Consider the following 20,829-nt stretch of genomic DNA (forward strand, 5'->3'; position numbering starts at 1 on the left):
GGGGCAGTACTGATTGGGGGGGCGGATGGGGTTGGGAGTATTACTGTTTGGGGTGGGGGCAGATGGAGTTGGGCAGTATTGATTGGAGTGGGGGCGGATGGAGTTGAGGGCCGTACTGATTGGGGTGGGAGCAGATAGGGATGGTGCATTACTGATTGGGGTGGAGGCGGATGGGGTTGGGGGCAATACTGATTGAGGTGGGGATGGATGGGGTTGGGGGCAATACTGATTGGGGTTTGGGGCGGATGGGGTTGGGGGCAGGACTGATTGGGGGGGTGATGGGGTTGGGGGGCGGATGGGGTTGGGGGATGTTACTGTTTGTGGTGGGGTTGGATGGGGTTGGGAGCATTACTGATTGGGATGGGGCGGATGGGGTTGGGGGCATTACAGATTGGGGTGGGGGCAGATGGGGTTGGGGCATTACTAATTGGGAAGTGGGCAGATGGGTGTGGGGGCATTACTGATTGGGGGTGGATGGCGTTAGGGCATTACTGATTGGGGTGGGCACGGATGGGGTTGGGGCAGTACTGATTGGGTTGGGGGCAGATGGGGTTGTGGGCAGTACTGATTAGGGTGGGGGGATGGAGTTGGGGGCAGTACTGATTGAGGTGGGGACGGATGGGATTGGGCCAGTACTGATTGGGGTGAGGGCAGATAGGGTTGTGGCAGTACTGATTGCGGTGGGGGGGGGGAATGGGGTTGGGGGCAGTATTGATTGGGGTGGTGGCAGATAGGTTTGGGGACATTACTGATTGGGGTGGGGACGGATGGGGTTGGGGGCATTACTGATTGGGGTTGGAGCACGGATGGGGTTTGGGGCAGTACTGATTGGGCTGGGGGCGGATGGGGTTGGGACAGCACTGATTGGGGGTGTGAATGGGGTTGGGGCATTACCGATTGGGGTGGGGGTGCGGATGGGGTTGGGGCAGTACTGATTGGGGTTGGGGCGGAAGGAGTTGGGGGCAGTAGTGATTGGGTTGGGGGCATTACTGATTGGGGTGGGGGGCGAATGGGGTTGGGGCAGTGCTGATTGGGGGTGTGAATGGGGTTGGGGCATTACTGATTGGGGTGGGGGTGCGGATGGGGTTGGGGCAGTACTGATTGGGGTTGGGGCGGAAGTAGTTGGGGGCAGTAGTGATTGGGTTGGGGGGGATGGGGTTGGGGGCATTACTGATTGGGGTTGGGGCACGGATGGTGTTTGGGGCAGTACCGATTGGGGTGGGGCAGATGGGTTTGAGGACATTACTGATTGGGGTGGGGGGGCGGATGAGGTTGGGGCAGTACTGATTGGGGTGGGGGCAGATGGGTTTGGGGGCATTACTGTTTGGGGTAGGGGGGCGGATGAGGTTGGGGCAGTACTGATTCGGGGCGTGATTGGGGTTGGGGAATTACTGATTGGGGTGGGAGTGCGGATGGGGTTGGGGCAGAACTGATTGGGGTTGGGGCGGATGGGGTTGGGGGCCATACTGATTGGGGTGGGGTGGTCGGATGGGGTTGGGGGCTTTACTGATTGAGGTGGGGACGGATGGGTTTGGGCGCTGTACTGATTGGCGTGGGGGCGGATGGGGTTGGGGCATTACTGATTGGGGTGTGGGGTGTGGATGGGATTGGGGGCAGTACTGATTGGAGTGGGGGGGATGGGGTTGGGGCAGTACTGATTGGGGTAGGGGGGGTGGATGGCATTCGGGGCAGTACTGATTGGGGTGGGGGCGGATGGGGTTGGAGGATGGTACTGATTGGGGTGGGGGTGGATAGGGTTTGTGGTATTACTGATTGGTTTGGGGGCAGATGGGGTTGGGGGCAGTACTGATTGGGGTGGGGGCAGATGGGGTTGGGGATGGTACTGATTGGGTTGGGGGGCGGATTGGGTTGGGGCAATACTGATTGGGGTGAGGGCGGATGGGGTTGGGGATGGAATTGATTGGGCTGGGGGGGCAGATGGGGTTGGGGATGGAATTGATTGGGGTGGGTGTGGATGGGGTTGGGGGCATTACTGATTGGGGTGGGGGCGGATGGTGTTGGGGGCATTACTGATTGGGGTGGGGGCGGATGGTGTTGGGGCATTACTGATTAGGGTGGGGGCAGATGGGGTTGGGGGCAGTACTGATTGGGGGCAGGATGGAGTTGGGGCATTACTGATTGGGATGGGGGCGGATGTGGTTTGGGCAGTACTGATTAGGGTGGGGGGATGGGGCTGGGGCAGTACTGATTGGGGTGGGGGGGCGGATGGGGTTGGGGGATGGTACTGATTGGGTGGGGGGTGGATGGGGTTGGGGCAGTACTGGTTGGGGTGGGGTGGCGGATGGGATTGGGTGCAGTACTGATTGGGGTGGGGGAATGGGGTTGTGGGCAATACTGATTGGGGTGGGGGCGGATGGGATTAGGCCAGTACTGATTGGGGTGAGGGTGGATGGGGTGGGTTAGTACTGATTGGGGTGGGGGGGGGGGATGGGGTTGTGGGCAATACTGATTGGGGTGGGGGCGGATGGGGTTGGGTGCAGTACTGATTGGGGTGGGGGGATGGAGTTGGGGGCAGTACTGATTGAGGTGGGGGGATGGAGTTGGGGGCAGTACTGATTGAGGTGGGGCGGATGGGATTAGGCCAGTACTGATTGGGGTGAGGGTGGATGGGGTGGGTTAGTACTGATTGGGGTGGGGGGGGATGGGGTTGTGGGCAATACTGATTGGGGTGGGGGGATGGAGTTGGGGGCAGTACTGATTGAGGTGGGGGGATGGAGTTGGGGGCAGTACTGATTGAGGTGGGGCGGATGGGATTAGGCCAGTACTGAAGGGGTGAGGGTGGATGGGGTAGGTTAGTACTGATTGGGGTGGGGACGGATGGGGTTGGGGATGGTACTGATTGGGGTGTGGACGGATGGGGTTGGTGGCATTACTGATTGGGGTGGGGGCGGATAGGGTTGGGGGCATTACTGATTGGTGTGAGGGCGCATGGGTTTAGTGACAGTACTGATTGGGGTGGGGTCGGATGGGGTTGGGGGCATGACTGATTGGGTTGTGGGCGGTTCAGTTTGGGCCTTTACTAATTGGGGTGGGGGCGAATGGGGTTGGGGCAGTACTGATTGGGGGTGTGGATTGGTTTGGGGCATTAGCGATTGGAGTGGGGGCGGATTGGGTTGAGGGCAGTACTGATTGGAGTGGGGGGGTGGATGGGGTTGGGGGCAGTCTTGATTGGGGTGTGGGGATGGGGTTGGGGCAGTACTGATTGGAGTGGGGAGGATGGGGTTGGGGTCAGTACTGATTGGGAGTGGGGGGATGGGGTTGGGGGCAGTACAGATTGGGGTGGGGGGGGCGGATGGTTTTGGTAGCAGGACTGATTGAGGTGGGGTGGATGGGGTTGTGGGCAGTACTGATTGGGGTGGGTGCAGATGGATTTGGGGGCAGTACTGATTGGGGGTGTGGATGGGGTTGGGGCATTACTGATTGGGGTGGGGGCAGATGGGGTTGGGGGCATACTGATTGGAGTGGGGGGGAAGGGGTTGGAGGCAGTATTGATTGGGGTGGGGTGGATGGGGTTGGGGGCAGTACTGATTGGGTGGGGGGGGATGGGGTTGGGGCAGTATTGATTGGGGTGGGGGGTACGGATGGGGTTGGGGCAGTACTGATTGGGGTGGGGGGAAGGGGTTGGGGGCAGTACTGAATGGGGTGGGGGCGCGGATGAGGTTGGGGGCAGTACTGATTGGGGTGGGGAGGCGGATGGGGTTGGGAGCATTACTGATTGGGGTGGGCAGGGTGTATGGGGTTGGGGGCAGTACTGATTGCAGTGAAGGTGGTTGGGGTTGGGGGCATTACTGATTGGGATGAGGGTGCGGATGGGGTTGCGGCAGTATTGATTGGGGTGGGGCGGGTGGGGTTGGGGGCAATATTGATTGGGGTGAGGGTGGATGGGGTTGGGGGATGGTACAGATTGGGGTTGGGGCGGATGGGTTTGGGGGCATTACTGATTGGAGTGGGAGGCGGATGGGATTTGGGGCAGTACTGATTGGGGGCGTGAATGGTGTTGGGGCATTACTGATTGGGGTGGGGTGGGTGGATGGGGTTGGGGGCCGTACTAATTGGGGCGGGAATGGGGTTGCGGCATTACTGATTGGAATAGGGGTGCGGATGGGGTTGGGGCAGTACTGATTGGGGTGGGGGCGGATGGTGTTGGGGCATTACTGATTGGAGTGGGGGGGCGCATGGGGTTGGAGGCAATACTGATTGGGGTGTGGGGGCGGATGGGGTTGGGGTATGGTACTGATTGGGGTGGGGGCGGGTGGGGTTGGGGGATGGTACTGATTGGGGTAGGGGCAGATGGGGTTGGGGGCAGTTCTGATTGGGGTGCGGCGGATGAGTTTGGGGGATGGTACTGATTCGGGTGGGGGTGGATGGGGTTGGGGGCATAACTGATTGGGGTGGGGGCGGATGGTGTTGTGGGCATTACTGATTGGGGTGGGGTGGGTGGATGGGGTTGGGGGCCGTACTAATTGGGGCGTGAATGGTGTTGCGGCATTACTGATTGGAATGGGGGTGCGGATGGGGTTGGGGCATTACTGTTTGGAGTGGGGGGCGCATGGGGTTGGAGGCATTACTGATTGGGGTGTGGGGGCGGATGGGATTTTGGGCAGCATTGATCGGGGTAGGGGGGATGGGGTTGGGGGATGGTACTATTTGGGGTGGGGGAGATGGTTGGGGGATGGTACTGATGGGGGTGAGGGCGTGGATGGGGTTGGGGGCAGTACTGATTGGTGTGGGGCAGATGGTTTGCGGGGCATTACTGATTGTGGTGGGGGCAGATGGGGTTGGGGCAGTACAGATTGGGGTGTGGGACGGATGGGTTTGTGGCAGTACTGATTGGGGTTGGGGGGATGGTTTTGGGGGCAGTACTTATTGGGGTTGGAGGTGGATGGTTTTGGGGGCAGTTCTGATTGGGGTGGGGGCGGATGGGGATGGGGCCAGTACTGATTGGGGTGGTGGCGGATGGGGTTGGGGGCAGTACTGATTGAGGTGGGAGGGGATGGGGTTGGGGGATGGTACTGATTGGGGTGGGGGCAGATGGTTTTTGGGGCATTACTTATTGGGATGGGGGCGGATGCAGTTGGGGGATGGTACTGATTGGGGTGAGGGGGCGGATGGGGTTGGGGGGCAGTACTGATTGGTGTGGAGGTGGATGGGGTTGGGGCCATTACTGACTGGGGTGGGGCAGATGGTTTGGGGGGCATTACTGATTGTGGTGGGGGCAGATGGGTTTGGGCAGTACAGATTGGGGTGTGGGACGGATAGGTTTGTGGCAGTACTGATTGGGGTTGGGGGAATGGTTTTGGGGGCAGTACTTATTGGGGTTGGAGGTGGATGGTTTTGGGGGCAGTTCTGATTGGGGTGGGGGCGGATGGGGATGGGGGCAGTACTAATTGAGGTGGAGGCAGATGGGGTTGGGGGCAGTACTGATTGGGGTGGGGGCAAATGGGGTTGGGGGATGGTACTGATTGGGGTGGGTGGGGCGGAAGGTGTTGAGGGCAGTACTGATTGGGGTGGGGGGGCTGATGGGGTTGGGGGATGGTACAGATTGGGGTGGGGGTGGATGGGGTTGGGGCAGTGGTGATTGGGGTGGAGGCGGATGGTTTTGGGGCAGTACTGATTTGGGTGGGGGGGCGGATGGGGTGGGGGATAGTACTGATTGGAGTGGGGGCAGATGGGCTTCGGGGATGGTACTGATTGGGGTGGGGGGGGCGGATGGGGTTGGGGCAGTGCTGATTGGGGTGGGGGGGCAGATGGAGTTGGGGGATGGTACTGATTGGGGTGGGGGGGGCAGATGGGGTTGGGGCAGTACTGATTGGGGTGGGGGGGCAGATGGGGTTGAGGGTAGTACTGATTGGGGGGGCGGGCAGATGGGGTTGGGGGATTGTACAGATTAGGTTGGGGGCGGTTGGTTTTGGGGGCAGTACTGATTGGGGTGGGGGTGCGAATGGGGTTGAGGGATGGTACTGATCGGTGTGGGGGCGGATGGGGTTGGAAGTAGTACTGATTGGGGTGGGGGCAAATGGGGTTGGGGATGGTGCTGATTGGGTTGGGTCAGATGTGTGTGGGGGCAGTACTGATTGGGGTGGGGGGGGCGGATGGGGTTGTGGGCAGTACTGAATGGGGTGGGGGCGGATGGAGTTGGGGTGGTCTAGGTTGGAGGCAGTTGGGGTTGGGGTGGGAGCAGAAGGAGTGGGGGCAGATGGGGTTGGAGTGGCCGGAGGTGGGGGTGGTTCGGGTTGGGGTGGGAGCGGATGGGGTGGGGCAGATGGGATTGGGGTGGTCGGGGGTGGGGGCGTTTGCGGTTGGGGTGGTCGGGGGTGGGGGCGTTTGGGGTTGGGGTGGTTGGGGTCGGGGGCAGTTGGGGTTGGGGTGGGAGCAGACGGGGTGGGGGCAGACGGGGTTGGGGTGGGGCAGACAGCGCTGTAGGCGGGTGAGCTGGAGGCGGTCAGGGTTGGGGTGGGGGCAGATGGCATTGTTGGTGGGGTGGCAGCGGTCGGAATTGGGGTGGGGGCAGGCGTGGTGTGGGCAGATAAGGTTGGGCGTGGGGGTGGGGGTGTGTTGAGATGAGAGTGTACTGGGTTGGTGGGCGGGGAGGGTTGGTGTGGGGTCGGACAGGGTTGTGGTTGGGGGCGGATGGCGTTGTGGGCTGGTGGGGTGGGGGTGTACAGGGTTCGGGGTGAGTGCTGGTGGGATGGGGTTGCAGAAGTTGGGGGACAAGCGGAGTTGGTGTGGGTGCGGATGGGATTGGGAGGTGGGCAGGGTGGGGTTGTATGGAGTTTGGGGTGTGGGTGTTGGAGTGGGGTGTATGGTGTTGGGGGTGAGCAGGGTTGTGGTGAGGGTGGATGGGGTTGGGGGGGCGGGCAGGGTTTGGGCGACAGGGTGAGAGCACGTTGGGTTAGGGTTGGGTGGGGATTGGGGGTCGGGGTTGCGGTGGAAAGGGTTGGGGCGGGCTGGAGGTGTGGGGGGGGAGGTGTCGTGGGTAGGGGGCGCGATCTTGCCTGCGGTGTGCTGCTGCCAAGTCTCCTGAATAGGGAGCAGACTTCACAGAAAACTCCGAGCCCCAGAGGAAATCAATTAACCAAATAATCAATTATCCAAACAAAGTATTGCCCGCCCACCTCTTTCGGATAATCGATGTTTCTCTGTATTTTGTTCAGATAACTGATAATTTTTTTTATGGGACCTTATATCTTGTTCAGCTAATCTGAAATTTGGATAATTGATGTTCGGATAACTGAGATTGTTCTGTAAATGTTGGCAAAGTTGGCAAGTACTAAAAGAATTCTTCAGATTATTTAGAATTGTGCTGAATGGATCCTATCCCTCTTTGAGACTGCCACAATAAGATAAGTACTGTAGAATTTCAAATGCCGTCTTCTGATTTTAATAGCTGGAAATTTCATGGATTCATGAAATAGTTTTAAAGGGAAAACAAAATATTGACCTAAAACGGCCCGATCACTCAGGCTTCATGAAGCCGAAGTATTTTTAAATGATCGGTTCACACCTCTTACACAGGTTGGACTTGAACTCAGAGCTTCTGGCCCAGAGGTTGGGACACTATCATTGTACCACAAGAGGAGCAAGTCAGGATTACATCAGCCCCAATCAGTGGGGAACCTCAGAATTCGTAAGGTAAGGCTGTGGCTACATTGATGTGCCCTGTCAAATCTTCTCCTTGAAAGTTCCTGGTCTACTGCAAGCTGTTGACATTGAACATACGACGGGTTTTATAAACTTTCAATAATTGCTCTGCCATTTCAATTCTATCTCTTATGCTAAAATTCTCCTTAAAGCTCATCCTTTCAAATGGACTTTTGGGAAATGCCTTCTATGTCTCCATGAATTTGTTTTTTGGCTTGACACCCTCTGTCCTCATTCAATCATGTTTTATGCACAAACGTTTTTTGAACTGATTTTTATCCTTACAAAATAATCTTCAACTTAACCACACAAATCTGCAGTACATCCAAAAAATAGTATATGTACAAGGCCCCATGCATGTAATCAGGATCTTTGTACCTTAGCTACTCTTACAATACTAATCCCACATAAAACCTATTACGGACCAGACCACACCCTCTAGAAATATATTAAGATCGACTAAACCCTAACTTTTTCTTATTTTAAAAGGTAAATATAAAACACTGTGTTCTGGATGCAAGTTGATTGGTCAAACTACCAGGCTTGAAAGAAAATATTTTATTCACACACTGTAATTAACATATAGACAAAATAAAAAAAAGAGGATTGACTTTATTGTACCTTGATCAAAATGTTTAACGAAGTAAAATATGCATTAAATGCACCAATATACTAACATGCTATAAACACATCCTTTACAAAGGCAGGTTCAGTAAAATAGATCATCTCACATGCAATTCTAGCAGCGAGAAGAGAACCCCAGCTTTTAGCTATGACAGAGAGAGGAATAAAAGCTTCCACATCCAGCTTCAAGACCCCACCAAATGTCATTTAAGGCTAAAACTCAAAAAAATCCTGGTTCTGTGGGAGCTTGACCTCACCCATTTAGGCTGCTGCAATTGTTCCAACTTTTTAAAAAACCTCACAAGCTGTTTACTTTATTAGCTTTATTATTACGCTTCTGTCTCAACCTTTCATTAAAAAAACACAACCAAATACATCTCTTAAAACTATAGCATTGGCACAAACCATACTAAATCCCTGAAGAGCATATCTCTAAAGAAAGCACTTTGAAGAATTCAACTACTTCTTCAGATTGGAGGGTATGTCATGTATATTGTTTCATACCAGCATTAGTTTTTCTCATTGTTCATTGACAGGGCAGTAGATCCTAATTTCAGCAAAAAGTAATTGTCAGTGGTATTCATTCTATTCTCAACTTAAAGTTCAACTGATTGAGATAGGCATTGAAATCTGTATCTGATACACAAACAAGCAATGTGGACCTGGTTTGGATGAAGCAAGGTCAGGAGGTATATATAATTGGATATAGATCAAATCTTAAACTACTCTTCTCTGGAAATGCAAAATATGCAGAACATGTCATAGCACAGATACTCATTCTCAACAGGATAACGTAAACTGACAGTTCATTGTAATGACCAAATATTAGCTTAGATTACTTACGGTGTGGAAACAGGCCCTTCAGCCCAACAAGTCCACACTGACCTGCCGAAGCACAACCCACCCACACCCCTACATTTACCCCTTACCTAAAACTATGGGGCAATTTAGCATGTCCAATTCACCTGACCTGCACATCTTTGGACTGTGGGAGGAAACCCACGCAGACACGGGGAGAATGTGCAAACTCCACACAGTCAGTCGCCTGAGGTGGGAATTGAACCTGGGTCTTTAGCGCTGTGAGGCAGCAGTACTAACCACTGTGCCACCATGCCACCGACTATTAGCTTGATAGAATCCCAAATGTGGCCAGGAGAAAAAAAGAATCAATTTCTGAAAACACTTGATACATATTCATATTACTATTCACACTCTTGGAAATCTGCATTCAAATGAGACATGAGAAAAATGAATCTTTATTTGTTTGTAACATTGATCATCATTTACTCATAAAGGAAATTGTCGGCATCACAAGAAGATTGTCTTGGAATGAAGAACAGTTCAGGTTTTTGCTACCTTCAATAACATTTTCCATGAAGGAAAGAAACAAGTAGAGGCAAATATTCTGCTGAAATTAAAATGTAATACTTGTGGGGTTAACGTTTTTCCAAAAACTAATATTACAATTACCCAAGGAATTTTGATTTTAATTTTGCCAATCATACTGAAAATGAAGACAATAACTGTTTAAAAAAGAATTAATTTCAATTGTACGAAGAGCTCAAAGAAAATTGCTTCAGAGTATTTGTTCATCAAGTTGATTACAAAACAGAATCGGATTTTAAAGAGCATAATAAGACCATAACAGAAATTAGGCCATTCAGCCCATCGGGTCCACTCCGCCATTCGATCATGGCTGATAGGTTTTTCAATGCCATTTCCCTGCTTTCTCCCCATTACCTTTGATAAGCACATAGTGCAGCAAATAGTGGCAAGTAAACTAGTATCTCTATTGCAGGCTTAAGCTGTCTGTCTTAGAAAAGGAGAGGTTGAGCTGACAATAGATTATGAGAGACATAGATAAGGAGGATAGGAAGGCAACTTTTTCCATTAATAGACCAATCAATAATCAGGGGCAGAGATTTAAGAGATGGAAGGCGAGAGAGGAAATTTTTGTTTCCACCTAGCATTTGGTGGTACCCTTAAACACTCGGCCTGAAAGAATGGTTGAGCCAGAAACTCTCATAACATTGAAGTTATTAGATATTCACAAGTGCTGCTACACCTTTCAGGGTTGCAGGTCAGGAGTTCAAAAACTGGATTAGCATTGACAGAATTTCATTGACTGGTGCAGATGTGAGAGCTGAATAGCCCTTGTCCACAGTTAACATCTATGTGTTGAATCTTCAGGTTTGTTTGGCAAAGTGCAACTCAACTTGAACTTGTTGGGGGGAATTTTGCCACAAGGCTAAGAGTTTTCTTGCTGAATCTTACCAAGAACTTGCTGCATTGATTATTGCTGCTATCCCTATGGCAAGTATCACATCTGATTTCCACCCTCTTATCACACATCACCCACTGGATATCCTGGAATTGGCCAATATGCCTGGCACAGGTACCATATTTAAAAGATCATTGTGAATCCATCACCAGCTCCCTGATATTTCAATTGAAATGCAATTATGTATAAATATCCGCCTATCTGCTGTAGTCATATAACCTCCAGCAAGAGGCACACACTTTGAAAGCAGGCATCTTCAGTGCCAACAAACATAGGTTGAATACATTGCAGTGTTGTACACTCGAAATATGGTGACTGAGGTGAGTGACCAGATTTGAAATAAAAAACATAACTGATGAGTTGTAAGCTGACACAGAAAAAGAAACAATAAGATGACAGTGAAAATACCAGCTCCTGTTCAAATTACTCGGGATAGGAGATAAAACTTGGAATTATTCCATGAGCAATGTCACAATTATGCAACAGATATATATTTGTTGAGCAAACTAGAATGAGTGCAAGCTGTTACACTTTTGACAGTTGGAATGATGTCTGCGGAATGAGAAAATCAGGTCAACATAAAATATCAGGTAGACACTGCTGCATCATACAACTTCATAATCTTCAGAGGCAATGTGCAAAGTGGCTCAATGTGATTCAGCCTACATAATGGCACCAAGTTGTGCTGAGAGGATAGATTAGTCCGTGAGCCCTTTTCAGTAATATGAAAGGAGACCTGGAGTTTCAGATTATAGATGCCAAACAAAAGGCAATCATCTCAACAGACAAAGGACAAAGCATTGACGGTAAATACGTCAAATGAAATTTGCTACATGTCACAGAATTATAGAATCCCTACAGTGTGGAAGCAGGCCATTCAGCCCATTCAGTCACACCAACCCTCCAAGAAGCATATCACCCAGACCCATCCCCCTACCATATCCCCATATTTCCCATGGCTCAACCACCAAGCCTGCACATCCTTGGACACCATGGGTAATTTACCATGGTCAATCCATCTAACCTGCACATCTTCAGACTGCAGGACAAAACTGGAGCACCTGAAGAAAACCCACACAGTCACTGGGAGAATGTGCAAACTCTACACATACTGATGGTGGAATCAAACCCTGGTTCCTGGTGCTGTGAGGCAGCAGATCAAACCACTGAGCTACTCTGAAACATATATGACAGAACATACCCCAGATGAGGACAGAGAGAGGTTCATAGGATTACGATGTTTTCCAGGAGAATATCATCTTAAAGTCAATTCTGTACTGTACACTCAAAGAACTTAGTTCCGTTTGGTCTCATGAATCTTTGCCACTAGATGCTAACAGTGGAGAAGGATTGGAGGAGAATGGCTTTGTCAGTTGTATCAGATGGTCTGCCTAAAGACACTTCAACGACTTGCACTGGGTTTTAGACATTCACTTCATTCATCTGTGAAATAGGATCATGTCATAGGACCCATTCCAATATTAGAAAGTTGTTATTTACTGAAAGCTCTTATAATAAACGTATATGCCCTTTAAATACTTGAAACATTATAATGGGCTGTGGCTTCACTAATGTTGTAGTTAAATTAGAATAAGAAAGCTTCTGAGAAAAGAAATATAATTTGATTTGATTTGAATTATTGTAGTCACTTGTACCTAAATACAGTGAAAAGCTTTGTTTGAGAGCAGTACAGACAAATCATGACAAGCAAGGAGATACAGATTATAGAGTGCTTAGACAGGGCAAGGCATTCAGGTTACACTGCACAGCAGGTGTGCAAAGCAAGATCAATATTACCAAGATCAGCATTATTTAAAGTTAGAAAGTCTAATAACAGCTCGGAAGAAGCTGTTCCTCAACTTATTAGTGTGTGTGTGTGTCTGTGTGTGTGTTCAAGCTTCTGCATCTTCTGTCTGTTAGAAGAGCTTGTAGGAGAACATTAGCTACCCTGTTAATGAAGCCTTTCTGCAGCAACAAGTGTAAATGGAGTGAGAGAGTCATACAGTCATAGAGATGTACAGCATGGAAACAGACCCTTCAGTCCAACCCATCCATGCCGACCAGATATCCCACCCCAATCTAGTCCCACCTGCCAACGCCCGGCCCATATCCCTCCAAACCCTTCCTATTCATATACCCATCCAAATGCCTCTTAAATGTTGCAATTGTACCAGCCTCCACCACATCCTCTGGCAGCTCATTCCATACACGTACCACCCTCTGTTTGAAAAAGTTGCCCCTTAGGTCTCTTTTATATCTTTTCCCTCTCACCCTAAACCTATGCCCTCTAGTTCTGGACTCCCCGACCCCAGGGAAAAGACTTTGTCTATTTATCCTATCCGTGCCCCTCATAATTATGTAAACCTCAGCCTCTGACGCTCCAGGGAAACAGCCCCAGCCTGTTCAGCCTCTCCCTGTAGCTCAGATCCTCCAACCATGGCATCATCCTTGTAAATCTTTTCTGGACCCTTTCAAGTTTCACAGCATCTTTCTGATAGGAAGGAGACCAAAATTGCTCGCAATATTCCAACATTGGCCTAACCAATGTCCTATACAGCCGCAACATGACCTCCCAACACCTGTACTCAATACACTGACCAATAAAGGAAAGCATACCAAATGCCTTCTTCACTATCCAATCTACCTGTGACTCCACTTTCAAGGAGCTATGAACCTGCACTCCAAGGTCTCTTTGTTCAGCAACACTCCCTAGGGCCTTACCATTAAGTGTATAAGTCCTGCTAAGATTTCCTTGGATTAGAGGTTGACTTCTGTGATGGCTTGGGTTATACACATAACTTTCTGCAGTTACTTACAGTCCTGGGCAGAGCATTTGCCATACCAGGATGTTATGCACTCAGACACTATGCTTTCTACTGTACATCTGTAAAAGTTTGTGAGGGTCGTTATGGACATGCCAAATTTCCTGAGCTGACTAAGGAAGAAGGGTCATTGTTGCGCCTTCTTGACTGTTGCATCTACGTGGGAAATCCAGGCAAGTTGTCAATTATTGTCACTTCAAGGAACTTGATGCTCTCAATCCTCTCAACCTCCCTTCTGTTGATATAAATGGGGGCATTTCTCGAGGGGATATTTAAGATATTAAATTACTGAATTTGATATTGGAGAGATTAGGAACTAGCCAGTATTTTGTCAAACTTGACTGAAATTCTTTCCTTTTGTATCCTACACCTTTGTTTGTAAAGCTAAATTTCCACAAACCTTCATATGCAGTCTTCTCAACTTGACCGATCACCTTCCAAACTGTGCATCCTTACACCTCTGGGTTTTTCTCTTTGATCTCCTTTAAAATTGGATCATTTTATTTCTATTATTGATCCTGATTTTTCACACCCTGTTAGATGAAGGATATTATTAAGCGAGGGAAGGTTCAGTAAATCCAGAGTGTTGCATGAATGGAGGGTTTGAATTTTAAGGAGAGGCTGAATAGGCTGGAACGTTTTTCACTGGACCTCAGAAGGTTGAGGGGTGACCTTGGAGAGATTTATAAAATCATGAGGGGTATAAATAAGGTGAATGGCAGGTGTCTTTTCCCTATGGTGGCTGATTTCAAGACTAGGGAATATATTTTTAAGGTGAGAGGAGAAAGAATTTTAAAAAGCAAGGGGAAATTTCTTTTTACAAAGAGACTGGTTGGTGTGGAAAAAACCTCTAGAGGAAGTGGTGGATGCTGGTACAGTTACATTGTTTAAAAGATTTTTGGATAAGTACACAAATAAACACATGTTCAGAGGGATATGGGCCAGGTGCAGGCAGGTGGACTCGATTAGTTTGGGATTACAGTCGGCATGGACTGGTTGGACTGCCTGAAACATTGATTTTCCTGCTCCTCGGATGCTGCCTGACCTGTTGCACTTTTCCAGCACCACAATAATCTAGACTCTGATCTCCAGCATCTGCAGTCCTCACGTTTGCCTGGTTGGACCAAAGCGTCTGTCTCGTTGCTGCATGACTATGAGCAGTATAAATCACCTCACACTTGTCTGCACTGAGTCATTTGTTAGATGTCTGCCATCTATCCTTTTCTCGAAAGCTGTTACTAATCTCCTCACTGTTAATTAAATTCCTAAGTTTCCTGTCATGTGCAAACTTTGAAATTATGCCTTGCAACCCAAAAATCATGCTAGTAAAGTTACAGGGTTAGTAAAGCAGAGGCTTGGATTAATGCTTCAAAGACCTGAACACAAATTCCACTATGACATCCAGGGGGAACTAAATACAATTAAATGAGTAAACCTGGAATAAAATGCTGGTCTTATTAACAAAATCATAAAGCTACCGGATTGTTGTTAAAAAAAACCCTCCACTTCAGAGATGATCTTGCAGGGAAGGAAATTTGCCATATCTACCTGGTCTGATTTACTACATGAGGCTTCAAATCCATAAAAATGTTGTTACATCCTATCTGCCTTCTTAAATGGTCTTGAACGTCACTCAGAAAAATAGAAGGAAAATATGTGTGTCCACATCAGATGTTTGGCTCACCATCACCAATTCCTAAGCAAAGTTAAGAATAAAGAATTAGTACTGACCTCCACAGTAATGTTCACATCCTAAGAATGAATCAAAACAAAGTCCAGCCTCTGTTATACCTTAGAAAGGAGAGTGGTGCCAACACCAATGCCCTGAGGCAAGCCTTGCGCACACGTTCCACCAGTACAAAGAAAAAAAACACTCATCCTTGTTGTTAGCCTTTCCCCAGTTTTCTATCCTCAAAGCCACTACCCATTTAACTTCAAGGAAACCTTTGACTAAAAAAAATTTAAAATAATTTATTGGGATAGTGAGTGCAAAGATTTATGCGAATCGAATTACTTTACTGAATTCTGAACACAGAACGTATAGGGTTTGAGATGAGATCATTCAGCCCATTGTGACTAAACTGGCTCTCTGAATGAGCATTATGACTCAGAGCCATTTTCCTGTCTTTTCTACATAACCCTGAATATTCTTTTTCTTTAAATAATCAACTAATGTCCCCTGGGATGTCCCAGATGAACATGCCCCCACCACACCTCTAGGTGTAGTCTGAAGCGAAGCTAAATGCTTAAACAAATTCCTCTTTTCCGGAGTTTGTGTTTGTTTCAGCTACAAACAAATGAATGGATGACATTTCTAACATAGTGGCACTTCAGAGACCAGCTAAGGCAGTTGTGGGTGTTTACTCAGTATAATTACTACCAGAGGGGATTAGAAAGGCTGAGCTAATGCAAAGTCTCGATCCCATCAGAATCATAACTGTAACACAGGAATTGGCTGCAGTCATTGTAAACAGAACACATGGCCTATTAAAAATACACCTTTTGTGATATATCTGTCACCTAGGCAAACATATTTCATGAGCAAAATAGCAGTGCATCTTAAAGCTGGGGGAAAATAATCAGAGACACTCAGAATGGAGTTGTGTGAAATGACAGTGGTGGATTCAAGTAAGGCTGTCACTCATGGTGTGCAACACTCACATGCTAAATGAGACAGACTTCAAGCAGATTTAGCATATCAAAATTGTGCATCTATGGTGCAGAATTGTATTCAATCACTATCTGAAAGCTCACATCCTGGCATTTCCTCACTCTATGATTATCAATCCAGGAAATCAACTCTGGATCAAAGAAGAGTACAGGAGGGTATGCCAGGACCAATATCAAGCATACCTAAATGTCACAAGAAAATGTGAAGGTCAGTAGGAGGAACAACATGCCATAGGCAGGGTGAATGATCTATGAACCAATGAATCAGACCTCAGTGTTGTACCTCTGCCACATCCAGTCGGTAATGGTGGGCAATTAATCAACTAACAGAAGATGGAGGCTCCACAACAATCTCCATACTCCGAACATTGGTGCAAAAGACAAAGCTGAAGTATTTGTAACCCTCTGCAACCAAACATGCCAAGCGGATGATTCATTTCAACCTCCTCAGGATGTCCACGGCATGAAATAAAATGAAATGCTCAGTGCACTGGATATTGCAAAGTCTGTGGACTAAATAAGCAATCTGGCAATGGTACTGAAGATTTGTAATTTAGAATTAGCTGTGCTCCTAACTAAGCAGTTCCAGTACAACCACAGAACTGACATTCATTGTTAATTGTACCCCCTCACCTCCCCTTGCCATGCCACCCAAGGACATGCAAGTCCTGGGCCTCCCCCACTGCCAAATCCGACGTCTGGAGGAAGAACACCTCAACTTCCACCTTGGGACCCTCTAACCACATGGAATCACTGCCAATTTCACCAATTTCCTCATTGTCCCTCCCCCCACCTCATCCCAGATCCAACCCTCCAACTTGGCACCACCCTCTTGAACTGTCCAACCTGTCCATCTTCCTTCCCACCTATCCACACTATCCTCCGCTCCAATCTTTCACCATCACCCCACACCTTCATCTGTCTATCATGTTCCTAGCTACCTTCTCCCCAATCCCAACTCCCTCCCATTTATCTCTCAGCCCCCTTAGGCACACCAGCACACCCCACATTCCTGATGAAGAGCTTGTGCTCGAAACGTCAACTCTCCAGCTCCTCGGATGTTGCCTGACTGGCTGTGCTTTTCCAGCACTGGACTTTTGATTCTGATCTGAAGTCCTCACTTTTTCCTCTCCAATTCTGATAAATGCCTACCTATGCCCTGTCCTCAAAAAAACTTCAAAAATGCAATGCAGCCAAACAGACATCAGTAACATATTGGAAGTTATCATTAGAGGTGCTGGCAAGCAGCCCCTGCAAAGAAATAACCTGCTCACTGGGGGGCATAGCCAAGCCTGCTCAGCCTATACCTCCTGACAGCGTGAGTGTGAGATGAGTGTGACTGCTCTTGCCAACTCGCGGAATGTCTCTGGGGCACACACACACTAAACAATCCCACCACCCCGTGGCTGACCACTTCAATTCCCCATCCCACTTTGCCAAGGACATGCAAATCCTGGGCCTCTTCCACTGCCAAATCCTAGCCATATGATGACTACAGGAAGAACACCTCATCTTCTCCCTTGGGACCCTCCAATCACACAACATCTACATCGATTTCACCAGTTTCTTGATCTCCCCTTCCCCACCTCATCCCAGATCCAACCCTCCAACTCGGCACCACCTTCTTGAACTGCCCTACCTGTCCATCTTCCTTTTCACCTGTCCGCTCCAAACTCCGTCCCGATCTATCGCTATCACCCTCCACCTTCATCCACCTATTGCACTCTCAGCTACCTTTCACTCCACACCCACCCCCCTCCTATTTATCTCTTAGCTTCCTTCACCTCCATTCCTGAAGAAGAGCTTATCCCTGAAATGTCAATTTTCCTGCTCCTTGGATGCTGCCTGACCTGCTGTGCTTTTCTAGCGCCTCACTTTTTGACTCTGATCTCCAACACCTATAGGCCTCACTTTCTCCCATAAGGCAGCATTTGCCCCCATATGGCATCCAAGAGCCCCAGCAAAACTGCAATCAATGGGAATCTGGGGAAAATGTTCTACTGTTTGGAGATGTGCTCGCACGAATGAAGGTGGTATTGGAGGTTAATCAGCTCAGTCCAAGAACATATATGCAGGAAATCCTGTAGAAGGTGAGCTTGGAGAACATTAATAATAAAAATAATTCAACAGGTGGCTTGCATTAATCTTCATCATAAAACCAAAGTAACATCCCAGAAGCACCTGTAAATAAGAAAACAGAGGGAAGGAAGAACTTAAGAATCACCACAGAAGTGGTACTGAGTAAATTGTTGGAAGTGCGGACTGACAAATGATGAAGCCCACTCAAGGGTCAATTAACTGGTGAGTTAATTGATGCCATGGTTTTAATTTTCCAAAATGTCATTGATTCAGAGAAGGCACCATTAGAGCAGAAGATAGCACATAAAATTGTTTTATTCAAAAAAAGGGAGGGGACAGAAAGCAAAAAGCTACAGGCCGGACAGCTGGAAATTGGTCACAAGGAAAATGCTGGGATCTATTATTAAAGCTATAGCACTTTGAGATAAGCTCAAAGTACTCAAGTTGAGTCAATATGGTTTATGAAAGGGTAATATTGTTTAACGAATCTATTAGAATCCTGTAATGAGGTAACATGCCCTGAGGATACAAGGGAACTAGTTGAATGTACTAATTTTCCCAGAAGGCTTTCAGCAAAGCTTCTTATCAAAGCTATTGCAGAAAATAAAAGCTCATGGTCTCAGCAGTAGCAGACTGACTGATAACAGAAAACAGCGATGAGCACAAATGAGGTTTCTTTCCAGCTCGGCAAGGTATAACCAGTGATGTGCCACAGAGGTCAGTGCTGAGGCCTCACTGTTTACAGTTTATACAAAATACTTCGATGAAGAAATGAAAAGCACATTTGCCAAATTTGCTGATGACACAAAGAAAGGCAGGAAATTAAGTTGAGAAGAAAACATATGGAATCTTCTGTAGAAAATATTCAGATTAAAAAATGGAGCATAATGTGAGAAAATATGAAAATGTCAATTTGCTGGACTAAAGATAAAAATAACTTTTAGAAGCAAAAGAATCTGGTTGCTCTTGTGCATGAATCATAAGTCTTTTATTCAGGTAGCGCAAATAATTAGGAACGTGAATACTATTCTCTCGTTTATTATAAAAGGAATTGAATAGAAAAGTTGGGAGGTTGTGCTTCAGTTATACGGGGCACTGGTGAAACTGCGTCAAGAGTACAATATATAAAGGCGAAAGTGAGGACTGCAGATGCTGGGGATCAGAGTCTAGATTAGAGGAAAAGCACAGCAAGTCAGGCAGCATCCGAGGAGCAGGACAATCGATGTTTTGGGCAAAAGCCCTTCATCAGGAATATATAAAATTGGCTAAAAGGATGCAAATGCTTTGGAGAAAGTTCAAAAAAAGGTTTATCAGACCAATAGCTGGAATGGATGGGTTTTCTTGTGTTGTGGTTGGATAGGCTACGTTAATATCTGTTGGAGTTGAGAAGAGGAGATGATTTGATTAAAATTATAGGATCCTGAAGGGTATTCACAAGACAGATGTGGAGAGGACATCTTTCTCTTGTGGGAGAATTTAGAAACCAGAGATCACCAATTTAAATGAGCAGTGAGGTAACTTTTCCCCCCTCTGAGTATCATGAATCCTCAAAACTCACTTTCTGAAAAGGTAGTGGAAGGAGAGTCGTTGAATATTTTTGAGGCAAAGCTCGATAGACTTGTGTCATGCAAGTGGGTGCCGGGTTATCAGGTGGAGGTGGGAATGTGGATTTGAAGATCCAGTGTGACCAGCCTTGACATTGCTGAATGGCAAAGCATGTCTGAATGGCCTATTGCTGCTCAAGACAAGTTGTGACTGTTTAGATATTAAAGTAGTTTGTGTCCATATGTAACAACACCTCAACTACATTCAGATTTGAGATGATAAGAGCCAGACCTTCTCTAACAAAAGAAAATCAATACCCCTTGATGTTCAATGCATTATCATCACTGAATTGCCCACTAACAAGATCATTGACCAGAAACTGAATTGGACTAGCCAGTAATTCAACTCCTGTCTTCCCAGATTCTGTCCACCATCTAGACAGAACAAATCAGGAGTGTGATGGAAAACTCTTCACTTGCTGAATGCATCCAACACCAATCAACTAGTTTGACACTATTCAAGTCAAAACATGGCACATTATTGGCATCTCATCCACCGCCTTTAATATTCATTCCTTTCATCTTCAATGCATTGCATCTGCATGATGCATTGCAGAAACTCACCAAGACTTCTTTGACAGCACCCTCCAAACCGGCAAACACCTCGGGGAACCACATCGCAAGGGCAGTAGATACAAGGGAACACCAGAACTTGCAAGCCCCCCTCCAAACCAAACACCCTAATTACTTGGAAATATATTGCTGTTACTTCAATGTCACTGCATCAAAATCCTGGAACTCACTCCCTAAAGCATTATGGGTTGACCTCCATCAAATTTACTGCAACAGTTCGAGTTGGCACCTCACCACCAACTCTCAAGGACAATTGGCCCAGCCAGCAACACCCTAGTAGAGAAAGGGGAAAAGAAACCATCAGCCATGGTGCTGATGGGCAGGTATCTCACATTGATCAGATTGTGACTGTGCTGATCTGACTGTACTTGAGTTGCTTATTTTCTCCCAGCCTCGAAGCTAAAAGGGCACTTGCTCAATGGAAAATGAAAAATAATTCATCATTCATAAATTTCTCCATTCCTATTTCCTCCAGGTCTAAGTTATGATCCATTTCAACCTGTGGGACTACTCT

Source organism: Chiloscyllium punctatum, chromosome 15, assembly GCF_047496795.1.
Source record: "Chiloscyllium punctatum isolate Juve2018m chromosome 15, sChiPun1.3, whole genome shotgun sequence".
Taxonomy (NCBI): domain Eukaryota; kingdom Metazoa; phylum Chordata; class Chondrichthyes; order Orectolobiformes; family Hemiscylliidae; genus Chiloscyllium; species Chiloscyllium punctatum.